Source organism: Cupressus sempervirens, chromosome 1 (assembly GCF_028749045.1).
Source record: "Cupressus sempervirens isolate cs-2001-9-10 chromosome 1, ASM2874904v1, whole genome shotgun sequence".
Taxonomy (NCBI): Eukaryota; Viridiplantae; Streptophyta; class Pinopsida; order Cupressales; family Cupressaceae; genus Cupressus; species Cupressus sempervirens.
In genome coordinates, this window is record NC_143118.1 from 487,911,803 (window position 1) to 487,923,841 (window position 12,039).

Sequence of the window (12,039 nt, forward strand, 5' to 3'; positions counted from 1 at the left end):
AAAGCATGATGTTCCTCCAAACCATAATGACTTTTGATCTAAGGTGGTGATCTGGGTGACTGATTCTTTTTCATCACAAAGTGAACCACCTAATGCTGTCACTAGGGGCCAATCTAAGGTTGTCCTAAAAGTTACCCAAGACTCCAAAAATGCCTCATCTTCTAAGAAACCAACCACTTCAAAGATCTTGAACTATGACCTTGTTAGTTAGTTACAATGCACCTAGGCTCAAATTTCCATTTTTAAGTTGTTAGAATTGTCCTCCTTGCACAAGGATATCCTTGAAAAAGCTTTACACTCTACCAACATTCCCATAGATATTGATGTAGAATGATTCCAAGATATGGTGAATCATATCTCTTCACCTTATCACCTCACCTTTTTTGAAGAAGATGACCGAGCTCCTAGTCATCCCCATGACCTTGCTCTCCATATTGAAGTCCAAATATTTTGTACTCACATTCATTGAGTCTTGATAGACAATGGTACAGGGTTAAACATTATCTCCTTTAATTTTAGTCAATAGTTGGACATGTAAGAATTTTCTATTGATCCTAGGTGCAAGATCACCATAAAAGATTACAAAAAAGTTGGAAGACCTTCCAAGGGTCTAATTGTGCTACCTATTCAAGTTGGTCCATTAGAAAGGGATGTTTTTTTTTAAGTTCTAGATATACCACTTGTATATAATTTACTGTTGGGATGACCATGGATTCATGATATGCAAGCAGTGCCTTCTACATATCATTAGTGCATCATGTTTCCTTTCAATGGAACTAAAGCAGTTGTCCCCGGTGATAACTTGATGTCCATCAATGCATTATCTATTTCTAAAAAACTAGTTCCTAGTAATCGCTCTTCTCATGAGCCGACAACATCTCTTGCAAAATGTGAATAAAAATGAAAATGATGAGTCTTGGTATGGGTGAATACACTTTATACTCTATTGTTGCTTTGCCACTTTCCCCTCGGTCTTATGGGAAACTCTTTGCCAAAAGGAAACCTTCTACATCTACCATGACACTTTTTGGCACCTTTATCTAGTCCTTAGTTCCTTTGGAAGTGGAAAAAGAAGAACAAGTTATTAAAGACTAGATATATAGAGGGGAGGATGATGAAAAGGATGTTACAATTACCATTCCCATTTCTCCAAAATGATATGGAAAAGGATATAAGATGCTTGCAAATATGGGATATTAGGGTCATGGGTCTCTAACTGGTAACAAAAATTCTCTAGTTGAACCTTTAAGTCATACCCAAGGTCATGATGCTTGAGACACTACTGGCTTAGGATTTGGGCTAGAGGATAGTGCACTACTGCCTACTCAAGATGTGCCCATATCTAGTGATTCAGAAGATGATGATCCTCCCTTTGTTTCTAATACTTTACAAGATGAAGACTTTGTTCCTACAACTTCTCTTCTTTGGGGGGAGGATACTCCAAATGCCACTAATGATGTTGAAACTTCCACTTCTCAACAACTAGAAGAAGATGAAACTTATCATGAGGACATGAATAGAGGTCAGATTCAACAAAATATTACTCACCTAATTGCTAGGGATCAGAGTATAGACTCTCAGGAATATGAATGGGAAATTTTATCAAATGCTTCTTGTGAACTAGGAGTGGATGTTATTCATGCCTATGTAACTCAACCAAATGTAGTCGATGAGTCTAGTGTAGGATTAGATGAGTTTGGCCCACAATCTGCTTTAGTGTATTACGCTAGTCCCTCTAGGATTATTCTTGATTTGGATATGTTTGCAACATTCAATATAGGCTCACCTTCGCATGTCACTATAGATGACTCTTTTCACATCAATCACCTTGAAGCTTCTTCCTCACTTTCATTAATCTATCTCGATCTCATAGATTGGTCCAGTCAATACCAAGCACCATAAATAATTTCTTTTTGTAATGACCATGAGATTGCTTGCTACCTAAACACCATTGAACCTGCCACTTCTTCCACCAGTGAACCCACAATTCACATAAAAAAATTAGATATCAAGTACCTTAGTCATAAAATCAAAATAAAAAATAAATGGTCAGATGGCAAAACCCATGTTGTGCTAGTGTCTAAACCTAAAAAAAGTAAAGATAAAGACATATTTAACAGTGAAAACCTCTTTGAGGCACCCATGGATGAGGTACTTGGTAGTTTACCAAGTTATTTTCAAGATAGATCATCAGTTCTTATTGAGCCTACATAGCTAATCAACTTGGGGATAAAGGAATCTCCTAAAATTATCCATGTAGCTCAATCATTGTCAGCTAAAGAAAAGGAGAAATTTACCTAATTTTTCCAGGATAAAAAGATCAATTTTGCATGGACATACTCAGACATGACTAGGCTTGACATAGATCTTATCATGCATCATTTGTCTATTTCTCCTAACATTAAACAAAAATTGAGGAAGATGCATCCCCATGTAGCTTTGTTGGTAAAAGTAGAGTTGGAGAAACTTTTGAGTGCAAACTTTATTAGAGAAATTGCCTATGTAGGGTGGATTTCCAAAATTGTACCTATTTCCAAGCATGACAAAACCATTTGAGTTTGTACTGACTTTAGAGATCTTAATAAGGCATGCCCTAAGAATGATTTCCCACTACCAAATATTGATAAGATTGTAGACATGACTATGGGGTATGAAATATACTCTCTTATGGATGGTTTTTTTTGGGTATAATCAAATTAAGATAGCTCTAGTTGATCAAGAGAAAATAGCCTTCACATGTGCATGGGGTACTTTTTGTTGGAATGTTATGCCTTTTGGGCTTAAGAATATCGGTGATACCTATGAAAGAGAAATGACCACCATCTTCCATGACATGATGCATAAAAACATGGAAGACTATGTTGATGACACATTGGAAAAATCTAGAAGAGACACACACCTTCAAGACCTTAGTTTGATATTGGACCATATGGAACAATTTCAACTTAGGTTAAATCTCAAGAAGTGTGCCTTTGGTGTGACTTCAAAAAAGTTGCTAGGTTACATTATCTCAGCTAAAGGCATTGGGGTTCATCCTAAAAATGCCCAAGCTATCATGGATATGTCTCCTCCAAAGAATATTAGTCAACTTAGAAGTCTACAAGGATGTCTATAATCCATAAGAAGCTTTATTTCTCAATTCACTGATAAAGCTCAACCTTTCAACAAGAACTTGCAAAAAGGTTCTACTCAAATCTAAAATGATGAATGTCAACAAAGTCTAGATCATATCAAAGGGTACTTGGAAAAACCTCTAGTCTTGAAACCACCTATTCCAAGAAAACCTTTGGTCCTATACATCTCAGCTACACCTTCTTCATTAGGAGCACTATTAGCCCCAAGTGATGAGACTGGTAAAGAACATGCCATATGTTATATTATTCAAACATTGGTTTCCTATCAGATAAATTATACCAGCATTGAGAAAGCTTATCTTGCAGTGGTCTTTGCCTCTCAAAAGCTTTGACATTACATGTTTGTACATACAGTCCACCTAGTTGCTAAAATTGATTCTTTGAAATATCTATTGAGTAAAGCTGTGCTTATTGGTCATCTAGCTAAATGGATGATGATTCTTTCAGAATTTGACATTCAGTATGTTGAACGTAAAGCCATAAAAGGACATGCTATCAACTAGCTAATTTTCCTTTAGAGGACACAACACCCATACAAGCTGAATTTCTATATGCCTCAATAATGTACATTACTAAAAGAGCTTGGAAAATGTTTTTCAATGGTTCTCACACACAAAATAGAGCTAGAGCTAGTATTTTGTTTGTTTCTCCTCATGGGTATACAATTCCCAAATCTTACAAACTCTTGTTCCTTTGTAAAAACATGGCTGAATATGAGGCTTTAACAAATGGGATCAAGATGGCTCTTGAATGGAGAATAACTGAATTGCATATCTATCAAGATTACCAACTTGTTATTAATCAGGTGAATAATGACTATGAAATGAAGGATGACAAGTTGATACCTTATAAAAGGTTGATAGATGCTCTAAGGAACTACTTCACTTTTGTGACATTTCAGAAAATTCTTAGGGCAGAAAAAAAAGCTGTAGATGCTATGGCTACTCTAGCCTCTATTCTCCAACTACAAGAACATGAATCTTGATTTGAGTTCCTGGTGGAAGAACTACATCATCCTGCCTATGATTCCCTTGATAACCAAGTGATCTGCACTATTGCAGGTCATGATTCTTCTAGCTATGCTGAAATTTTCTCTTACCTATGTGACCAAATCATTCCTGAGAACCTCATGTGCAACCAAAAATGCCAATTCCTTCTTAACACCTCACATTACATTTTGGTCTCTGGTGACTTGTATAGAAGGGGTCTAGACAAAAATTTTCTTAGATGTTTAGAGCTAGAAGAGTCCAAAAAGCCACTTTCTAAAGTCCATGATGGCATTTGTGGGACAAATTCTAATGGCCTTGCACTTGCTCGAAAGCTTCTTAGGGCAAGTTATTACTGGCCAACTATGCAAGCTGATGCTGTCCGTTATGCCAAGTCCTGTCAAAAATGTCAACTCCATGGTAACTTGATCCATACTCTTGGATGTGAGTTGATCCCTTCTATGAAATATTTTCCATTTCAAAAATTGGCCTTTGACTTGGTGGGTAAAATTCACCCAAGCTCCTCTAGTGGCCACAAGTTCATCATTACTACAACTGAGTATTTCACTAAATGGGTCGAAGCTATGCCATTATCTACTGTTACAAGTAAACATGTTGCCCTATTCATACTAAACCACATCATTTGTCGATATGGTATCCCTTCTTCTATTGTCACTGATAATGGAGGAAAGTTCAAAAAAAAGGATCTAAGATAGCTATGCAAGAAGTTAAGATCAAACAACACTGGTCCTCTATTTATTACCCTTAGGGGAATGGTCAAGTAGAGGCTTCCAATAAAACATTGCTAAAAATCCTGCATCGCATAGTTCATAAGTTTGTGAGAGATTGACACCTGCATATAAATCCAACACTTTGGGCTTATAGAACTACTATTTGTACTCCTACAGGGGCCACACCCTTTTCTTTAGTCTATGGTTCTGAGGCTATCCTCCCATTACAAGTAGAGATCCCTTCCTTGCGAGTCTCTTTGCATGGGTTGATAATTGATGAAGATCATAGAGCTATGTGAATACAAGAATTAGAGACCCTTTATGAGTGTCATAAAGGAACTTTTGATCACATGAGAGCTTATCAAAAGTGTATGTACACTCAGTATAATAAAAAACTTCATCCATGTGAGTTTCAAGTTGGTGACCTTGTGCTTAGAGAATATCCAAAGAATCAATAACATAGAGAGTAGAATAGTAAGTTTGAACCTAATTGGTTAGGCCCATACATTATGACAAAAATATTTGGGTTTGGTGCTTATCAGTTGTCTACTCCTGAAGGGGAAGAGCTTGTAGAGCCTATTAACATCCTACACTTAAAGAAGTTCTATGGTTAAAAGGCTTACTGCTCAATTATCTTATATATATTTATGATCCTAAAAAAAGTCCTAAAAATTAGAAACTATCCTAAAAATGTTCAAAAAAGAAGAAGAGCCAAGTGGTAAAAACCTAGAAATAGATGCTACTCGAGACCCTTGCACCCATATCTATCAGTCTCATTCACTCATTTTGCTAACCCATTTCCTAGCTTGGAATTGTTTCTTGTCCTTGTCTTGGGGGCACAACTACTTAGCCCATTGAGGTATTATTTTGCATTAGGGTTTCTTTGACACCTCACAAAATAGTGTTTCTCAACACTACCCCCAACCTTGACATCAAGTGTTTCTCAACACTTTTTAGATAGCTTACCTACATTCTCTGATGTCATGATATTTCTCACTACCAGGATCAAGCTTTGAAGAAATAGCCAAGTGACTTACACACACACACTTAAACACTTAAACAATTGAGTTATGCTGATCTTTATTTACTTTGTGCTATTTATGATGATTTCTTTACTATGTGTTCCCTCCCTAATAGTCTCTCAAGGATGTCATTGACTAGAAGACTAGGGGCATGGGGCATGGGGCATGTTTTCTTGATTTCTACTTGTGGGTATACTTTATTTGTCTATATTGTTTTTAAGCATTTCATGTTCATCCCATTCGACACTTAAACTTATAAATGTATCATATTTGACTATTTTTTCATAAGACTACACTCGAGGGTTATCCTAGCATTTATGCATTGATACAAGTGTAATATGGCTATATCAAACTTAGGGAATCTGATCATGTAGTCTTCTTGACTTCTATGTCTTTGATGCTTAGATTAGATTCCCACATACCTATTTAATATTAATCATAGTCATATCCTCATAGTTATATGAGTGATGGACATATGATGTCATGATGTCCCTAATAAATGCTCAATGATGAAATAAGAGTCTAAATGTTATGTGTCCCTTGTTGGTAAACCACTTTGCATATTAGCTTGCATTTTAGGTTCATTTTTCTAGTCTAGTCTTGCATTTCTGCATATGGGGAGAAGTCTCTCTTTATCCTTTTTTACGGACCTGTTAGCTAACTACTTTCATGTTCTTCTTTACTTTATTTATCATGTCCTTCACCTTCTTGATCTTTCATTTCATATCTATCTTGTTGTCCTGTCATCATAAAGGGGTTAATCCAAACATCACATTCAATCTATCCAAGTGTCACATATTTTTAGAAACATAAAAGTCTATATCATACACATGAGAGCTAACAACATCATACATAAGAGAGACACATGAGAATAAGTGTCCAACTAGACACATACATGAGCAAGAAATAGAAACATCACATGGAAACTAAAATACTAAAACATCCATTTGAGATAAGTACACAAGATTGCCAATTGAATCCAGTATCTCATATATATATATATATATATCTATCTCAATATGTCATAGTACATATACAAAAGAATGAGATCCAAAATTTGGATATTTGTCTCAAAAATACATGATGTACAATCAAAACATTAGCCACAGCCTATGATTGACTCCCACCCTTTGCAGTAGATGGAGGTGGTGGCCCTGGTGGTGGAGCTTATCTCCTATTTGGTGGTTGTACTACACCCTCTGATCTCCCTACCTACTTTAAGTAATCACGTAACCCCTACCTTAGTGGTACCACCCCTCTATACATGGCATAATAGTATGTGACCTGAGCACCTTGATGAGCTGCCTCATGCTGTGCATCATCCTTCTCCCTATAGAGCTCATCTCCTCACACTTGCTCATCCATTAGCTACTGATCATGCACTACAATGGTCATCTAAACTACTTGTAACTTTGCCTCTAGTGTGTAGATCCTAGCATCCTGCTCATCATCACCCTCCCTAACTAGCTGCTCTAGCTCTAGCTCTACTCTCCTAGCTCATCATCACCTTAGTGGCACCTCCTCCTCCTCCTCCTCCATCTCCTCCTTTGTCTCCATCTCTACCTATGCTCGTGTCCCCCTCCTCCCAAATTAGGATCCCTCTCCAACCTCCATCCATCTCATACTCCTATCTCTTCTTTTGCCTCCACCACCTCTATGTCCCCCTCCTACAGGTAGCACATTAGGCTCAGTAAACCATGATAATGGGTGTCTCTACATCTCATACAAATATTCTAGATCTGCCCCTACATCTATCACATCTGGGCAATAATCCCAAGGAGTCACCACTAGCACCACTGTATCCCACACCGTTGTATGATAATCTAATATTGGCAACCATCCCTATGCCTCATTAGACTACATCTAAGCATAGGTGGTAGTCTCCACCAATATCACTTGGTGCTTTGCAAACTTTTTCCATAGTTGGCTAATCACAAACCACCCCACTACATCTGTCATTGTACCCACTAGTGGTTTGCTATATCTCATGTAATCTAGCTCCCATGCATCTGACCATCTATGACACTCTTGATAGGGTTTCCATGTGAATTCCATCAACTCATCAAACACCCATCAATAATAGGTCAAATCCCTACTACGTGTTTGACGAATAAATCCTCTATAGCCAAAGATATAGGGTTGGCTTTTCTCTCATGGCTGCACCGATGGTTAGATCACAACAATGTGCTTTGAAGCCTAGATCTGCACCAGCACTGCATCACATGCCCATGAGCTACCTTTTTAATACACTATCTCATGAATCTTGTGATACATCTCTACTAATATCACTAGCCCCCATGTAATCCTACATGGCTGTGAAATTAGATCGAATACCAGTCGACTCCATCTTAGCGGGAAGCCTTTTTGGCCCCTCTCTATCACTAAAGCTTGTGTTGCCAATGAACATAACAAGTTGGGAAGAGGGAAATCCACTCCATACTCCATAATTAGTTGCTCCTAACCCAATTGCCGATCCAGGATAATGACATCATGAAATAGCTATTGTACCATAGCCTGCCCCTCTATCAGGGTCTGATCATAATATACTTGTGACATAACCAAAATTGATATCAGTATCCCTCACATCAATAGTTCCAAAACATGACAATAGCAACCAATCAAAACAACTTACTGGCTCACCATGGCATGGCACTTGAAGGATGCAATAGACATCCTCCAATGTAATAGATGCCTCACTCATTGGTAGATGAAAGGTGTTATGCTCACTATGCCATCACTCAGCCAACATAGTCAGTAATCTATGGTTCGCTCCTATATGGGGTATCCATATAACCCATCACAAGCCCATCATAGATATGGCTACATGCTTATCATCACTCAGATACTACACAACACATAGCCCCACCACTTAAGGGGCTCTTATCAACAGGACTGGAAATACCTCTAGCAAATATGAAACATGTAAACATCAGTAACATGTCACAAATGTACTCATAATGCCAAAAAAAGCTCAAAAACATCCTGTGTGATACTTTTTCCTACTGTAGATGACATAATTCACTGACAGAGTATCATGTGACACTTTTTCTAAAGGCATGCAATACAACTTTGTCATGCGACATTTCACCTTGACTCGAGCAATATATGGGTATGACCCAAATGACAGTTGATATCACATGAGTGCAATATTATTTCAAAAAAATTCTATCATGTGACATTTACCAAACTAGCTTTGTGATACTTTTTAATTATCATGCAATATTTTGTGCAAAACCATACAAACATGCAAAGAAAACACCAAAAAGAGCTTGGAAAAGTGATAAAAAGATGTTACTTACGGGTGCCCCATACTGCTCGCGTTGGTTGTGCAACCAGCTATGCTCAAAATAGTATCCATGAAGAGGAATTTTTGCCAAAGCCATTGTAGTCTCTCCACCACTCACAAGCTCTCAAAAACTCACAAAAAACAAAATGAATTTGAGAATGACATTTGGGCCGCTTTTATAGCTTCTGACCTCATTTTGACCTAATTTTTAAAACCTCTTAGAATTGTGCAAAAAATGCACCCCTAGCTAATTTTGATGTCTTAGATCCATTTTAGGGATTGAAATCAAAATTTGAGTTCATCTTGATGGTCACAATTGCATTTAAAACTTCTACCTTCTTATGAGCAGTTAGCTGACCTTCTGAGATCTAATCTCCAAATCATCGCTGGGCATCTTAATTTCTTCATGTCTTCACCATTTCTATGCTTCATGTCTCCTTTTATTCACCTTTTCATATCTAAAATCACTTGTTTATTCAATTTGACCTAATTTTAATGCTTTATCTTTCACGATCAATTATGGTCAAATAGGGGCATTCTCTAACTTTGTCATAGTCACTCTTTGGTTTTAATCATTCATTTGTCATCTTGGACATCATTATATCTCAATTTATTCATATTTAGCTCAATTCTATGTTCCCCTTACTTCATTTCAATTTTGATCTTGAGCACACAAAAACACTCTATCATCATTTGCTACAAATGTCTATTGATCTTTTCACTTGCTTCTAATCTATCTATTTGGCTAGGTGCTAGTATTCTTCTTGGATTCTGACATCATCTTTTCCTAATGTTTAGTACTACCACTATTAGGATGTACATTTAGGATTCACTATCTCTTCCTACATTTCATTCTTTGGAATCAAATATCTATGTCTATTGCTGCCTACTTGGCTTTTTTTTCCTTTGAATCAATGTGCTCTCAAATCGATCACACATTAGTCAAAGAGGGGCAAATGTAATCACCCAAAAATGGCCATCTAGACCATTAGCCCCCTTCTCAAAATTTTTTCTTATTTAATTAGTCATTTACCTAGACCAAATTGCTAATAATCAATTAATTTGATTATAACCTATAGTGTGACTATGCTATCCTAAGTTCATTTTTTGATTAAAAGAACATGTCCCCTTTTAATTAAATAAAAAGACCCCATTCTTCTAACCCACTTAAAGTGTACACATTAAGTCCTTTTCTATTTTTGAAATTAAAAGAAAAGCTTATGAGACTTTTGTCTTATATGAAATGTGAACTTATTTTCTATTGGTTGACTTGTGTGCGCACATGGATCCCTCCCATTTTTGAATTCAACCATTGATTATCCACTTTTTTAATCTTGATCTCTACCATTTGTACGACTTTAAAAGCAAGAGAGCTTCTCCCCTCAAAGGATCCACACTCTTGAGTATTGTTATGCTGTAGGATTTTCATTAGAATAATTGAGAGCTACTTGTGGAGAGCAACATTTTCTTGCATTCATCCTTTACATTCATGGCATTTTACTTTGCATAGCATCTTAGCTTAGCTTACACAAAATGTAGTTCCTTTTTTGCAAGTAGCTTAGAACACATAGTTTGACTTGGATGTCTATAATAATTTCATTTGTGTAGCTTTGTTACATTGTGCATTCCATTTCTAGCATAGTTACATTTTGCATTGCATACATCAAAGGTTCATTGACATTTTTCATTCTTGCTTTTGCTCAAAGAATCTCCCATTTCATGGTTTACTAGCAAGGACTGCATCTCTAAGGCCTAGTTGAGAGCCATTTTGTGCTTATTGTATGCTTTTACACTCCATGATTAGAGAGCTCTAAGTTGGAATTTAAGCTTTCCAACCCATGGAATACCTTGGATAGAAGGGTTTAGGGAAGTGCACTCTTTTTGGTGTACAATAAGCTCATCAATGATCACACACCACTTGGTGATGTTCATCTAGTAGCACTAGCTCTTGAAGCCGAGCTATCCTATAATCTTCATCAGTAATAAGACCTTTCATAGAGATTCTCAAGGTAGGAATCTCAACTGCTATTGGAAGCACATCATCTGCTCCATAAACCAAAGCAAAGGGCATCATACTTGTTGGAGTCCTGATGCTTGTCCTATACACCCACAAGGTTAGATTAATTTGGAGGTGCTAGTCTCTTCTAGATTTGTTGACTATGTGATGAACGATCTTGAGGATTTTCTTGTTGGATGCCTCAGCCTGGCCATTACCATGGGGGTAATAGATAGAAGAACAATGTTGTGTGATTTTGAATTGTTTGCTAGTTCCTTGAGGTCTTTATTTTTTAAGTGTCCTCCATTTTTAGTAATGATTGAGGATGGTATACCATACCTATAGATGATTTAGTTTGTGGTAAAGAGAGCTACAATTTTTCCATTGGTGACGGTGAGAGGTACTGCCTCTACCCACCTTGTGAAGTAGTCTGTAGCTATGATAATGAACTTATGTCCATTAGAAGAGGTTGGGTGAATTTGATCAACCAAGTCAAAGGCCCATTGTTGATATGGCCACATTGTAGTAGATGGAATCAGCTCCCTAGTTGAAGTGTGGATTAGATTCCCATGGAGCTAGCATTGCTTGTAGGATTTAGTTTACTTGATAGTTTCTTGCTCCATTTTAGGCCAATAGTAACATCAATTAATGCATGTTTGGACTCTTTGGGTTCTAAACACCTAAGGAATGTTCTATCAAGACCTCTCCTAATTAGATCATTATCAATAATGACATACCATGAAGCATTACAGATTAGGTAACATTTCTCATTCTGGGTCAGACCTTTCAGAATGGTTTGATTATAGAGATAGGAATAGATGTAATGGTAGTGAGATGAGTCTTGTCCTACAATAGAATAGATCATCCTAGAATTAGGGGTGTCA